This window comes from Arachis ipaensis, chromosome B3, assembly GCF_059453495.1.
Source record: "Arachis ipaensis isolate K30076 ecotype BB chromosome B3, ASM5945349v1, whole genome shotgun sequence".
NCBI lineage: Eukaryota > Viridiplantae > Streptophyta > Magnoliopsida > Fabales > Fabaceae > Arachis > Arachis ipaensis.
The window spans coordinates 129,396,570-129,412,049 of NC_142438.1; the positions used below are offsets into that span (position 1 = coordinate 129,396,570).

General features: G+C 42.1%; 1 non-coding gene across 1 annotated transcript; it reads right to left on the bottom strand.

Annotated features, from left to right (window-relative positions):
- Window positions 1-14,435: 14,435 nt before the first annotated feature.
- LOC148572443 (small nucleolar RNA R71) lies at window positions 14,436-14,539 on the bottom strand. The gene has a single exon (XR_015908523.1). It is a non-coding gene; the product is annotated as a small nucleolar RNA R71 (small nucleolar RNA).
- Window positions 14,540-15,480: the final 941 nt, after the last annotated feature.

Consider the following 15,480-nt stretch of genomic DNA (forward strand, 5'->3'; position numbering starts at 1 on the left):
TTTTCTCCAAATTATATATTCTAAATTTTTAACCCTTATCATTCACATTTAATTTATTAATTATTTATTTATTTAGTTAATATTTTTTCCAAGTCTTACAAAAATCACAAGCTACAAAATAGTAACAATAACATGACATACAAAGTACACAAGGAGGTCGGACAATCCTCGAGGATGGGACACTGATGAGCGGATATTTTATACGCTTTTTGACATCATTTTCATATAGTTTTTAGTATGTTTTGTTTAAGTTTTATTATATTTTCATAATTTTTAGTGCAAAATTCATATTTTTGGATTTTACTTTGAGTTTGTGTGTTTTTTGGTTATTTTAGGTATTTTTTTGCTGAAATTGAGGAGTTTGAGCAAAAGTCTGATTCAGAGACAGAGAAAGGACTGCAGATGCTGTCAGGATCTGACCTCCGTGTACTCGAAGGAGATTTTCTGGAGTTACAGAAGTCCAAATGGCGCGCTCTCAATGGATATAGAAAGCTAACATTCAGGGCTTTCCAGAAATATATAATAGCTTATACTTTGCTTTGAAAATGAAGGCCCAAAACTGGCGTTTAACGCCAGCCCCAATCCTGGCGTCCAGTGCACACAGGGGAGCAGCTGGCGTCCAACACCCAAAAGGGATCCCCAAGCCAGCGTTCAATGCCCCTAAAGGGTACTAGCTTGTGGAAAACACTCAAGCTCATCCTAAACACTTACCAAGTGGGTCCAAGAAGTGGATTTTCGCCTTATCAACCTAGTTTATCCTATTTCTGTAATTCTTAGTTATTAGATTAGTATATATAGGAGAAGATCAACCATGTTTAGGATCTCTCTGGGGACTCTTGCCCACTTTTACGTTTTCCATTGTATTTTCAAACAGCATGAGTCACTAACCTCCTAAGGTTAAGGTTAGGAGCCCTGCTGAGTTTCAGGGATCAATAATATTACTGTTCTAGTTCAATATGTCTGATTCTATTCTCTTATGCATTCTCATTCTTCATCTTATAAATTGAGGGTGACCCTTGACAATCACCCTTGTTCTACATGGGTTCCGTGCGAGTCCTGACCCGGATAGTGTTGAACTAAAGCTAGAGATTACATTGCGGATTCCAATAGAGTACCTGGGCAACTTTGGATACGTGATATAAAATTCCATTGACCGTGGGTAAGTGAGGTCTCTGTGGCGTTATGGCAAGAGTCAGAGAAGCAGCACTTTCTGATCTGGAAGATCTGTCTTGTCTGTGGCACGTGGAGTAGGATCGTGAAGGGGAGTGGATTGCTTAGAGCTTCATCTTCTGCTACAGTGAGAAACCTAGAGGTGGCTTGATGAGAGGACATAAGACAACTCAACGTGGTGGATTGCTGCAGTGGATGAGGTTAACTTGATGAGATGACATGAGTTAATCACTTACGGCTGCCATTGAAGGAATAAAAAATTATTGAAGAGGACAGTAAGAAAAGTTAATCCGGAAAGACAAAGCATCTCTAAAGCCTCAACTGTTCTCATACCATTGATTTCCCATATATCTAGTAACGTTTTATTTATTTATTTATTCTATTTTATGCATTTTTCGTCACAAACTATAATTTCTATCCACCTAACTAAGATCTGCAAGGTAACCACTGCTTGCTCAAACCAACAATCTCCGTGGGATCGACCCTCACTCACCTGAGATATTACTTGGACAACTCGGTATACTTGCCGATCTATTTGTGCGAAACGTGCGGAGCCAGTATCGTGCACCAAGTTTCTGGCTCCGTTGCTAGGGATTGTTCAGATTTGACAAACAACCAGATTATCTTGTTGCTTAGATTAGGTACTTTTTATTTTTGTTTGAGTCTTTTGTTTTCTCTTTTAAAATTTTTCAAAACCCTTTTCTTTTCTTTATTCATCTTTATCTTTTGTTTGAGCCTTTTGTTCTTTTTCTTGTTAAAGTTTTGAACTTTCTTGATTTCTTTTCAAAAAAAAATCAAAAATAGTGTCTTTTGTTTGAGTCTAGTGTGAATTCTTAAGTTTGGTGTCTGTTCCGTGGGTTACCTAAAACTGGAGGTCGATCTCGGATGAGATCTTCGGTATAGGTCGGAGACGACGTGTCCGGCTAGTTGGTGGCAGCCGGAGCTGTCGTGTCCGACTCGTTGGACTTACCGCACTGCTGATCCTTGGCAACCGGAGGGTGGGGGGTACCTGCAAGAGGCTCTGATGCTTAAGTTAGCACTGGTATTAATCAGGTTTTATGTAGAATCAGAGTATGAGTTATACCTGGGTACTCCAGTGTATTTATAGTGGTTGTAGAGTGACCTTTCTAGATAAGATAAGTTAGTTACCTTATCTTATCTTTATCTTTGAGTTGAGGTCAGCTTATCTTCAAGGGAACCGCCCTTATCCCTATAGGCTTGGACGGCCTGTGGATTGGAGTCGTGTTCCTCTATTTGGGCCCTTTATTGGGCTTTCCTATCGATTTGGCCGACCTCTTCGAGAAGAGGTCGAATAGCCTGACCCGAAGAGGTCGGTCGCTTTGTCGCCAATCATCCCGGGTCGGGTAACTCGACCCACGGTATGAACAGTGCCCCTGCTTGAGCTCGGTCTTTTGTTGAGGTCGAGTCTTTGACTTCGGTCCTTCTCTGACGAAGCCGAACTCAAGCATCTTGTTGATTTCTTCCTTTTGTAGAATCTTTTGAATGTAGAACGTTTTCTCTAAAAGCGCACGCTTCTGTATTAGCGCTTTGTCCTGGGGAACGTGCGAGGGTTTAATACCCTAATTAATTAGTATTAATTGCCCCGTTTTTCCTTTGGCTCTTTATTTTGATTTTTGAAAACTCAGAAACGGTTTCTCTTCTTTTGCTCTTTCGTAACTTCTTCACCATTTTCCTCTGTTTTTCTCGTTCTCTGTTTTTCGCCTACGTTTCTTCTTTACCTGGGTTGCGGCGTCGCCTGGCGATTCTCGGGACAACTTTCATTTTTACATCTCCTTCTTTCCTTTGAAGTTCTTCTCTTCTCCAGGTGAGTTGCATTCGTACTTTCTTTCTCTTTCGCTGCTTTGGCTTTTTGTGATTAAGTTGCGATTTTGCTTTGAGGGAAGTTTGGATCTTTCTGCTTTTACTATGCCTGGCTACTGTCGTGATGCGTGCTCTGAAGTTTCTTCATCCTTTTGTATGAATCTTTTCGCCTTTCCTATTGCTTTAATGTGCTTAGGGCTTCTGCATGTTATTTTCTCGTTTGTGCTTTTGATGATAATTTGTTTGATTATGGAAAAAAGGCTGTGTCTTTGATGATTTCTATTTGGTATGCTCAGTGTTGGTGCTTGCTCTTTGCTGATGATTTTTTGCTTGATTTCGAAAAAGTTTGCGCCTTTCCGCTTGGCCATTTCTGATAAACTGTAGAAATAGTGCTTTCTTCTGATAAACTGTATGAGAGTGGACCTTTTGCATAGTCGGAATTTATTTTGTGTTCTTTCTGGATTTTATTTTGATGAGTGCTGGGATGTAGGCCATAGAAATAACTTGAAAGCCTTGCTTGTTTAATGCCTCCAAGGGATGCCCCAAGACCTTTGTCTTGAGTCTTGGGGTTTTCCCTTTTTGTTTATCCGCCCGTCGAGATGTTTTGCCCTCTGTCCGAGATGTTTTTGAGTAATCCATTCTTCTTTTCTTTTTGTAGGATTTAGTTGACCTCATGTCTTCCCGAAATAACGTTGTCGAAATGTCTTCCCAGGTTCCCGCGGGTATGGCTGATTGGGTGGACTCCATGGTTCTTATGTGTGTCTCGCTGGTTGATTATGAATTTTGTACTCAGCTTAGGCAGTTTCACAGTGTCTGTAGTAATTCTGGTGATGAGAAAAACTATGAACTTGTCCCTCCCTCTTCTGACGAGAGGGTCTGCTTTTCGACTCGAGTTGTTGATGGTCGCCCTTTCTTTTATGCTTATGATTTTTTCTTTGGTCAGCTGGGTATCACCCTTCCTTTTACCAAATTCGAAACCGACCTATTATGGTCTTGTAATGTTGCCCCTTCTCAACTTCACCCCAATTCCTGGGGTTTTATTAAAATTTTCCAATTGCTGTGCGATGGTTTTGGTATTCCTGCTTCCCAATCTCTCTTTTTCTATCTGTTTTTTTTACTAAGCCCGGTGTGGTAAAAAAGAAGTCGGCCTGGGTCTCCTTTCGTTCTACCCAGGAGAAGAAGGTTTTTTCCATGTTTGACGAGTCGTTCCATGATTTTAAAAACTACTTTCTCAAGGTCTGAGCTGTTGAAGGAGCTCGGCCCTTTTTTCTAGATGAGAATGACGAACCTGCTTTTCCCTTGGAATGGCAAAAGGATATGAGGGTCTCCAGGTATTCGTGGGAGATGTTGGATGAGGCCGAGCAAGCCTTTGTGATTATCTTGGAAGAACGCTGGGGTCAACCTCCCCATCTTGACACAAAGAAATTTCTAACCAATCCTACTCTTCTTCAAACTGAACTGGGTATCTTGTGTTTCTTTTATTATTTTGTTTATGTTGCTTGTAGCTATCCTTTCCGACTTATCCGACTTGTAGCTGAGTTTTCTGTTTTGTTTGCAGAGACAATGAAGAATAATGGATCCATGAAAGCTTATAAGAGGGTGCAGAGGGCGACTACTGCCAGAAATGTTGCTGCCCAGGCGGCTGGGGAGGGATCTTCCGAAGTGTGCGAGAAGCCATCGGTGCAGAGTTCCGCCGGGGTGAAGAAGGTGATCCCTACACCCTGAGTTCGTTTGGCAGATCCTCACGTCGACTCTGCTGCTCCTTCTGTTGCTCCTCCCAATAAAAAACAAAAGATTGCTGAGCCCTTTGACCTCGATGCTCCTGATTTTAATGCTATTGAATTCGTGGATCAACAAATCGGTCCTTATGGCACTCTCTCCATGGACGATGTGTTCATCCTCCATCACTTGGAATTCATGGCCCGAAATCATGTGAAGATGGTGTACATGTCGGCTGCCATATATCGGACTGCTCAGAATCTCCCTCTCCATGCTACTAAAGCGTTTATGGAGGAGGCAAAACAGGAGTTTGATCAGATGAAGGAGCTAAAGGAGGAGCTTGAGACGAAGGTAGCTAAGCTGGAGAAGGACTTGAAGAATGAGGAGGCGAGCTCTCAGTCATTGGCGGCTTCTTTGAGGTTGGCTGAGGACGCAGTCTTGATGCACAAGGAGAGTTACCTTTCATCTTATCGGGAAGTGATGCGCCTGAGGGGGGAGCTTGACGATGTTCGGGAAGATTATGCTGAGCTCCAAAGTCATCTCGTTGGCAGCGTGACTGCTGCTTATGAGAATTTGAGGGAGCAAGTTCAGGTCATTGCTCCCGAGGCCGACCTCACCCTTTTTAGCCTGGATAATATGGTCAGGGATGGCAAGATTGTCCCTGATGATGAGGGTGATGATGATGATGTCGTTCTTCCTGTGTCTTCTACCAAAGTGCCAACCTCTTCGGTTCCTCCCGCTGTGCCCGACCCGGATTGCCAGATCCTGAATCAGGAGGATGGAACTGTGGATGCTGTGCCGATCCAGACTCGCCCTCCTTCTCCTTGTCCTGATGCTGCCAAGAAGGCTCCTGATGCTTGTTGATCTTTTCTTTAAAATTTGTGTAGTTGGCCCGGCTTTGTGGGCTTTTCTTAGAACTCTTTTATTTATTTGCTGATACTTCTTAGTTGCTTATCTAGCAACTTTTATTTTGAAAAACAAACAATAGCTCGCTATCTTAGTAGTTTTTGGTGGCCTTTCGAGGCTTTATAACTCTGTAAAAAGTAGTTTTTTGACTAGGCATCTTTTCTGTTTTCTGCTGATGTCGAAGTCTTGCGGCTCGACCTCCTTGGGTTGTTTTGTTATGTTATTTGTAGCTTGAATCCTTTGAGGTCGTGGTTGTGGGGGTCCAACTTGTTTCTTTTGGTTTTCTTTGCTTTGTATGCTTTCTTTAACGTTGGTCCCCTTCTAAGCTATTCTCATAATCCTATGTTTTGGACCTTTGCTAGGTCTCCTTCAGGGATTACTTTTATAACTTTCCAGTTGTAGGAGTCCGACTTCGTTGGGTCGGTCTCCTTTAAGTTATTTGTAGTCCTCTTTCTTGGATCTTTGTCAGATCTCTTTCAGGGACTACTTTGATAACTTTTAAGTAGTAGGAGTCCGACTTGGTTATACCGGTCTCCTTTAAGTTATTTTTTGTAGTCCTCTTTCTTGGATCTTTGTCAGATCTCTTTCAGGGATTACTTTGATAACTTTTAAGTAGTAGGAGTCCAACTTGGTTATACCGGTCTCCTTTAAGTTATTTTTTGTAGTCCTCTTTCTTGGATCTTTGTCAGATCTCTTTCAGGGACTATTTTGATAACTTTTAAGTAATAAGAGTCCGACTTGGTTATATCGGTCTCCTTTAAGTTATTTCTGTAATCCTCTTTCTTGGACCTTTGTCAGGTCTCTTTCAGGGATTACTTTGATAACTTTTAAGTAGTAGGAGTCCGACTTGGTTATATCGGTCTCCTTTAAGTTATTTTTATAATTCTCTTTCTTGGACCTTTGTCAGGTCTCTTTCAGGGATTACTTTGATAACTTTTAAGTAGTAGGAGTCCGACTTCGTTATATCGGTCTCCTTTAAGTTATTTTTGTAGTCCTCTTTCTTGGACCTTTGTCAGGTCTCTTTCAGGGACTACTTGTATAACTTTTTCATTTCGGGCTGACTTTGTTACGTCGGGCCCTTCTAAGTTAAAGTAATCCTCTTTAATAGGGTTGGCCAGACCTCTTTCCAGGGTTTACTTATAACTTGGTTTGACTTGGTCCGACTTCTTAACGTCGGCCAGTCTTTAAGTTATTATTTTAGCAATCCGTAAGACCTCGTCAGGTTCTTTTTTTTAGATCACTTTCGATAACTTCTTACATTATTCTGTGTTCATCTTTGCCGATTTGTAGAAAGTGGTTGTCATCTCTAGATCGTCCTTTGGGTGAATCACGTTTTCACCTTTATCGGACGGTTGTCTTTATCGTGATCGTGCAATGAAAATTATTTTTCACTTTTTGCCGATCTCTTGCTTTATAATCGGACGATGAATACTTCAGAATAATGCGTCTTGAAATCTTTGTAGAATATCTAAAATATATTTTATTTAAAGGAGAAATGCAAATATATACATATGGGATTTGTCTGAGTCTCAACTTGGAGCCTCATTAAAAAACCTTTTCAGGAAAAAGAGTGCATCCAATGATGAGATCTTTTATCTTTTCTAACTGTAGTATCTTCTGAGGTTGCAGGCGTGCCATGACCTAGGAAGCTCTCATCCATCGAGTTCAGACAGTCTGTAGTAGCCCTTTTCAAGTACTTCTACCACTCGGTAGGGTCCTTTCCAGTTTGCTGCCAGCTTTCCCTCTCCTGGTCGAGTTGTTCCGATATCATTTCGGATTAGGATGAGGTCATTTTCTGCGAAACTTCTCGGCACTACCTTTTGATTATATCTGGAGGCCATTCGGCGTTTTAGAGCTTCTTCCCTGATCCGGGCTCTTTCTTGGATTTCGGGTAACAAGTCGAGCTCTTCTCTCTGAAGTTGGGAGTTTGCTCCCTCATTGTAGTGAACTACTCTGGACGACCCTTCCTCAATCTCTACTGGAATCATCGCCTCTATTTCGTATGCTAATCGGAAGGGGAATTCCTTCGTGGTGGAATGTGGCGTTGTTCGATATGCCCACAGGACCTGTGGAAGCTCTTCTGCCCAGGCTCCCTTTGCATCTTGTAATCTCCGTTTTAATCCGGCCAATATGACTTTGTTAGCAGCTTTGGCCTGCCCATTGGCTTGTGGATGTTCGACGGAGGTGTACTGGTGCTTTATATTCAAGTCGGCTACTAGTTTTCTGAAGCCTGCATCTGTGAATTGAGTGCCATTGTCTGTGGTTATTGAATATGGAACCCCGAACCTCGTGACAATGTTTCTATATAAGAATTTCCGGCTTCTTTGAGCGGTGGCATTGGCCAGGGGCTCTGCCTCGATCCACTTTGTAAAGTAATCTACCCCTACTATAAGGAATTTAACTTGTCCTGATCCCTGTGGGAATGGACCGAGAAGATTGAGTCCCCATTTTGCAAACGGCCAAGGTGAGGTCACGCTGATGAGCTCTTCTGGCGGGGCGGTGTGAAAGTTGGCATGTTTCTGACATTGTGGGCATGTCTTTACAAATTCTGTGGCTTCTTTCTCTAGAGTTGGCCAATAAAATCCCGCCCGGAGTACTTTTTTGGCGAGAGCTCGTGCTCCGAGATGATTGCCACAAATACCGCCGTGTATTTCTTCTAGCACTTCCTTTGTGTTGGAGGTTGGCACACATTTTAGTAAAGGTGTTGAGATTCCTCTTTTGTACAGGATGTTGTTTATGATGGTGTAGTACTGTGCCTCCCTTTTTAACCTCTTTGCCTCCTTTTCTTCTGTGGGGAGCGTTCCTGTTCTGAGGTAGTTGGCTATAGGGGTCATCCATCCTTGGTCCTGACTTGTTATGGTCAAGACTTTTTCTTCTTCCGAGATTGACGGGTTCTGCAACATTTCCTGGATGAGGCTTCTATTGTTGTCCCCTGGTTTGGTGCTGGCTAGTTTTGAGAGTGCGTCAGCTCGGGCATTTTGTTCACGGGGTATGTGGCAGATCTTATACTCCCCTATTTGTCCGAGCTGTTCCTTGGTTTTATCCAAATACTTTTTCATGGTGGGATCTTTGGCTTGGTAGCTCCCTGTTATTTGTGATGTAACCACTTGTGAATCGCTGTAAATGTTGAGTTTTTGAGCTCCGACTTCTTTAGCCAGCTTCAAACCAGCTAATAATGCTTCATATTCCGCCTGGTTCTTTGTGGTCGGGAACCCGAACTTGAGGGAGAGCTCAACCTGGGTTCCTTGATTGCTTTCTATTATCACGCCCGCACCGCTTCCAGTTTTATTTGAAGAACTGTCCACGTAAAGGTTCCATTCTGTGGGGGTTTCTAGGGCATCTGTGAATTCTGCGATAAAATCGGCCAGATACTGTGATTTGATGGCCGTCCGAGCTTCATATTGGAGGTCAAACTCCGACAACTCGACTGTCCATTGTAGAATTCTACCTGCTAGATCTATTTTCTACAATATTCCTTTTATGGGCTGGTTAGTTCAAACCTTAACGGTGTGAGCCTGGAAGTACGGGCGGAGTCGTCGAGACTTTAGGATAAGAGTATAGGCAAATTTTTCTATTTTCTGGTAGTTCAGCTCGGATCCCTGTAGTGCCTTGCTAATGAAGTAGACGGGTTGTTGCCCATTTTCGTCTTCTCTGACTAGTGCTGAGGCTATTGCCCGACTCCCTACTGCGAGATATAATATGAGCGGTTCTCCTTCTCGTGGTCGAGATAAGATAGGTGGCCGTTCTAAGAACTCCTTGAAGTCTTTGAATGCTTGCTTACATTCTGTCGTCCATTCGAACCGTTTTCCCTTTCTTAAAGTAGCATAGAAGGGGAGAGATCTTATCGCAGCTCCTGCTAAGAATCGGGATAGGGCGGCCAATCTTCCGTTGAGTTGTTGTACTTCTTTGACACAAGTTGGGGTCTTCATGTTGAGTATGGCTTGACATTTGTCTGGGTTTGCTTCAATTTCCCTTTGTGTGAGCATGAAGCCTAAGAATTTTCCTGCTTCTACTGCGAAGGTACATTTTGCGGGATTGAGTCGCATGTTGTGTTTCCTTATGGTGTCAAACACTTGAGCCAGGTCGGATAATAATGTATCTTCGGTTTGTGTTTTTATTAACATGTCATCCACATAGACCTCCATGATGTTTCTGATGTGATCCAAAAAAACTTTATTCATTAGTCTTTGATAAGTAGCTCCGGCGTTCTTGAGACCGAAGGGCATCACGATGTAACAGTAGTTTGCCTTTGGTGTTAAAAATGAGGTCTTTTCTTGGTCTGGTGGATACATGGGGATTTGGTTGTATCCTGAATACGCGTCCATAAACGAGAGATATTTATATCCAGAGGAAGCATCTACCAGGGCGTCAATACTTGGGAGCGGGTATGGATCTTTTGGGCAAGCTTTGTTGAGATCGGTGTAATCGGTGCACATTCGCCACTTCCCATTCGATTTTTTCACCAAGACGACGTTGGATAGCCATAGCGGGTATTTAACTTCTCTTATAAATCTGGCTTCCAGTAGTGTCTGTACTTGCTCTTCCACAGCCTGGGATCGCTCTGGCCCAAGCTTTCTTCGTCTCTGCTGTATCGGTCGAGATCCTGGATAGACCGCCAACTTGTGGCACATTAGCTTAGGGTCTATGCCTGGCATGTCCGCTGCTTTCCATGCAAAGAGGTCGACATGATCTCACAGGAATCGTATTAGCAATTCTTTTAAATCTCCTTTGAGGATCGTGCCGATATTAGTTGTTTTTTCCGAGGTGTCTCCGATCTGAATTCTTTCTATCTCGCCCTCTGGTTGGGGGCGAAGATCTTCTCGTCGTTGAACTCCGCCCAACTCGATTGCGTGGAACTCTTCTCCTTTGCCTCTGAGGTTTAGGCTTTCGTTATAACAGCGACGTGCCATCTTTTGGTCAGCTTTTAACGTGGCTATTCCTTTTGGAGTTGGGAACTTCATACATAGGTGTGGGGTTGATACTATTGCGCCGAGTTGGTTGATTGTTGTCCGACCTATAAGAGCATTGTAAGCTGAACTTACATCGACCACGATGTAGTCTATTTTGAGGGTCCTGGATTGGTCTCCTTTTCCAAAGGTTGTATGTAGTGATATATATCCTAGTGGTCGAACCGGGGTATCTCCTAACCCAAACAGACTGTTTGGATACGCCTTAAGTTCTTTTTCTTCTAAGCCGAGTTTATCAAAGGTTGTCTTGAATAATATGTCGGCAGAACTCCCTTGGTCTATTAGGGTGCGGTGTAGGTTGGCGTTTGCCAATATGATGGTGATGACCATGGGATCGTCGTGTCCTGTGATGATGCCGGACGCGTCCTCCTTAGTGAATGTTATCGCTGGGATGTTGAGTGCTTCCTCCTCTCCTTCGACATGACATACTTCTTTGAGATACCTTTTGCGGGAAGATTTGGAGATCCCTCCTGCTGCGAATCTTCCATGTATCATTTGGACGTGTCTTTCTGGTGTCCGAGGTGATCGTTCTGCTCGTTCGGTATCTTCATCCCTTCGTCTTTTTCTTTGATCATCATCTCGGGTGGCCAGGAATCGATCTAATTTTCCTTCCCTCACCAATTTTTTTTATGATATTTTTCAAGTCGAAGCATTCGTTGGTGGCGTGTCCTCTGACCCGATGATATTCACAATATTCCTTCCGATTTCCTCCTCCTCTTTTTCCTTTGAGGGGCCGTGCTGGGGGAATCTTTTCTGTATGGCAGACCTCTTTGTATATTTCGACTAGGGATGCTCTGAGGAGAGTATAATTATGGTATTTTTTAATTTTCTCCCCTTGTCGGTCTTCTTTCTTTTTATCTTTATCTCAGTAGGGGTTCCCAAATTTTGAGGTTTCTCCTAATCGAGCGTTTTCTTCCATGTTGATGTATTTTTCTGCTCGCTCCTGTACTTCGTCTAATGAGGTAGGGTACTTTTTTGATATAGATTGGCTAAATGGCCCCTCTCGTAGGCCATTGATGAGTCCCATGATGGCGGCCTCTGTTGGTAAGCCTTGTATGTCCATGCATGTTTTGTTGAATCTTTCCATATAGTTACGGAGGCTCTCCCGATCTCCTTGTTTGATCCCCAGTAGACTGGGGGTGTGCTTGGCTTTATCTTTCTGGATGGAGAATCTGGCCAGGAACTTTTTGGCCAGGTCGTCGAAGTTTGGGATGGACTTTGGAGGTAAGTTGTCGAACCATTGGATTGTTGTCTTTGTGAGAGTTGTTGGGAAAGCTTTGCAGCGAATGGCGTCTGAGGCGTCGGTAAGGTACATTCTGCTTCTGAAATTGCTGAGATGGTGGTTGGGATCTGTGGTGCCATCATATAAAGTCATATCTGGGAGTTTGAAGTCCTTTGGGATTTTGGTTTTCATGATCTCTCTGGTGAATGGATCCTGTTCTTTACGTGAGCTTTCCTCAGGAGTGATCCGAGGGGCCTTTGATTTGAGATCGGCTTCCAATTGCTGTAATTTTTCTTCCAATTCTCGACGTCGCCGTATCTCTCTTTGTAGATCCTTTCCGATTTCTCGTTGTTGTTGGGTTTCTCTTTCAAGTTGCTTCAAGCGATCTTGAAGTACTTCTATCGCCCCCGGGTTTGTTGGATTTTTGTCTCTGTTGGATTCCGGGGTGTCGTTTAGTGGGGTGTCCGCGTTTTTGTGCGGCGTTCTGTTTTCTAGATCTGAATCGTGATTATTGTCATGGTTGTCCGCCATGGTGTTGGGATGACTTCCAGGTCCCCGACAACGGCGCCAATGTTCCGTGGGTTACCTGAAATTGGAGGTCGATCTCGGACGAGATCTTCGGTACAGATCGGAGACGGCATGTCCGGCTGGCTGGTGGCGGCCGGAGCTGTCGTGTCCGACTCGTTGGACTTACCGCACTGCTGATCCTTGGCCACCGGAGGGTAGGGGGTACCTGCAAGAGACTCCGATGCTTAAGTTAGCACGGGTATTAATCAGGTTTTATGTAGAATCAGAGTATGAGTTATACCTGGGTGCTCCAGTGTATTTATAGTGGTTGTAGAGTGACCTTTCTAGATAAGATAAGTTAGTTATCTTATCTTATCTTTATCTTTGAGTTGAGGTCAGCTTATCTTCAAGGGAACCGCCCTTATCCCTATAGGCTTGGACGGCCTGTGGATTGGGGTCGTGTTCCTCTATTTGGGCCCTTTATTGGGCTTTCCTGTCGATTTGGCCGACCTCTTCGAGAAGAGGTCGAATAGCCTGACCCGAAGAGGTCGGTCGCTTTGTCGCCAATCATCCCGGGTCGGGTAACTCGACCCAGGGTATGAACAGTGTCCTTTGTGTGTTTATCTTTTCTTTAAAATTTTCAAAAATTGTCTTTGTGTTCTTTCTTAATATTCAAGTTGTTCTTGTTTCTTTTCTTGTTTTGATCTTAAAAGTTTTAAGTTTGGTGTCTTTTAGTGTTTGTTTTCTTAATTTTCAAAAATTAGTACTCTTTTGATCTAAAAATTTTAAGTTTGGTGTCTTTTGGTTGTTTTTCTCTTTCTTCATTAATTCAAAAAAAATATCTTTTTATATTTAATAAAATTTTCAAAAATTCCAAAAAAAAAAATTTTCATATTTTAATTTCAAATCATTATCTTATCTTATCTTATTTTCAAATTTCAAATCTTATCTTTCTTTTAAGTTTTAGAATTCAAAACTTTTTCAAATCTTTATCTTATCTTTTTATCTTTATTTAAACTTCAAAAATCCTATCTTATCTTATTTCAAATTCAAATTTTAAAAACCCAATTTCAAAATTTAAAAATTTCAAATTTCAATTTTCAAATTTCAAACTCAAATATTTTCAAAAATCAAATCTTTTTCAAAATTCAAAATCAAATCTTTTTCAAATCTTTTCAATTCTTATCTTATCTTGTGAACTTTTTCTTCCGATTTTAATTTCAAAATTTTAAAATCAAATCTTTTTCAAATTTTTTATCTTATTTTATTTTCAAATATTTCTTAATTAGTTACATGTTTTATCTTATTCTCTTTCTATTTTTCCTTCTCTTTTTTCTTTTTCAAAACTTCCTAACTACTTTCTCTCTCTTCTTTTTCGAAAATTTCCTCTTCTTCTCCTTCTCTATTTTCGAAAATATCTTCCCCCCCTCTCTTTATTAAATTTCGAAAACTATCCTCGTTAAAGGACATATTCTTTTCTTTTCTTCTTAATCTATCTCTCTTTAACAAAGGACATCTACTTTGACATAGAGAATCCTTTTTTTTTCTCTCTTCTTGCATTCTTTCTTCTTGTTTATGAGCAGGACCAAGGATAAAGAACCTCTCTTTGATCTTGATCCTGAACCTGAGAGGACCGTAAGGATGCTTTTACAATAAGTTAAAGCACAACACTCCGGAGGAAACGTCATAGAGCTATTCGAATAAAAAGCTGAAAACATAGATATGGCAGCTGAACAGAATAATGAAGGAGATGCGAGGAAAGTTCTTGGTGCTTCACTGCATCCACTTCTAACTTCTATGGAAGAAGTATCTCCATACCTACCATTAGAGCAAATAACTTTGAGCTAAAGCCTCAGTTAGTCTCTTTAATGCAATAGCATTGCAAATTCCATGGACTTCCACTAGAAGATCTACATCAGTTTTTATCTGAATTTTTGTAAATCTGTGACACTGTTAAGACCAATGGAGTGGATCCTGAGGTCTACAGACTTATGCTTTTCCCTTTTGCTGTTAGGGACAGAGCTAGGATATGGTTAGATTCTCAACCAAAGGAAAGCCTAGACTCTTGGAAAAAGTTGGTCAATGCTTTCTTAGCCAAGTTCTTTCCACCTCAAAAGATGAGCAAGCTCAGGGTGGAAGTTCAAACTTTCAGACAAAAAGAGGGTGAATCCCTCTATGAAGCTTGAGAGAGATACAAGCAACTGATCAGGAGGTGTCCTCCTGACATACTCTCAGAATGGTCTATCCTAGGTATTTTCTATGATGGTCTATCTGAGATATCTAAGATGTCCTTGGATCATTCTGCTGGTGGATCACTCCACCGGAAGAAAATGCCTACAGAGGCGCAGGAACTCATTGAAATGGTTGCAAACAACCAGTTCATATACACTTCTGAGAGGAATCCTGTGAACAATAGGGTAGCTTAGAAGAAAAGAGTCCTGGAAGTTGACACTCTGATGCCATACTGGCTCAGAAAAAGATATTGACCCAACAGGTCAATATGATCTCTAAGCATCTGACTGGAGTGTAGACTGCAACTAGCAGCACTCAAGACACCTCGTATGATGGAGATTCCTACGTTTCAGATCAACCCATGGTGAAAGAGGTAAATTACATGGGAGAACTCCATGGAAACACCTACAAATTCTCATGGAGAAATCATCCTAACCTCTCGTGGAAGGATCAACAAAAGCCTCAGCTAGGCTTCAACAATAATCAAGGTGGAAGAACCCAGAATAAGTTCAATAACAAACCATTATTCCCATCTTCTCAACAGCAGATGGAGACTTCTAAGAAGAGCCTTTATGACTTAGCAACCATCGTCTCTGAACTCTCTAAGACCACTCACAGTTTTATAACAGAAACCAGGTCCCCCATCAGAAATCTGGAGGTACAAGTTGGTCAGCTGAGCAAGAGAATTCCTGAGATTCCTCCTAACACTCTTCCCAGTAACACTGAAGTAAATCCAACAGAAGAGTGCAAGACCATCACTGTAGAAGCTGAGGCCAAACCTGAAGGGGATACTCTGGTATTAAACGCCGTTTAACGCCCATAGAAGCACCATTACTGGCGTTGAACGCCAGTAAGGAAGACCTTACTGGGCATTCAACGCCTAAAAAGCCACCATCACTGGCGTTAAATGCCAGTAAGAAGGTCCTTACTGGGCGT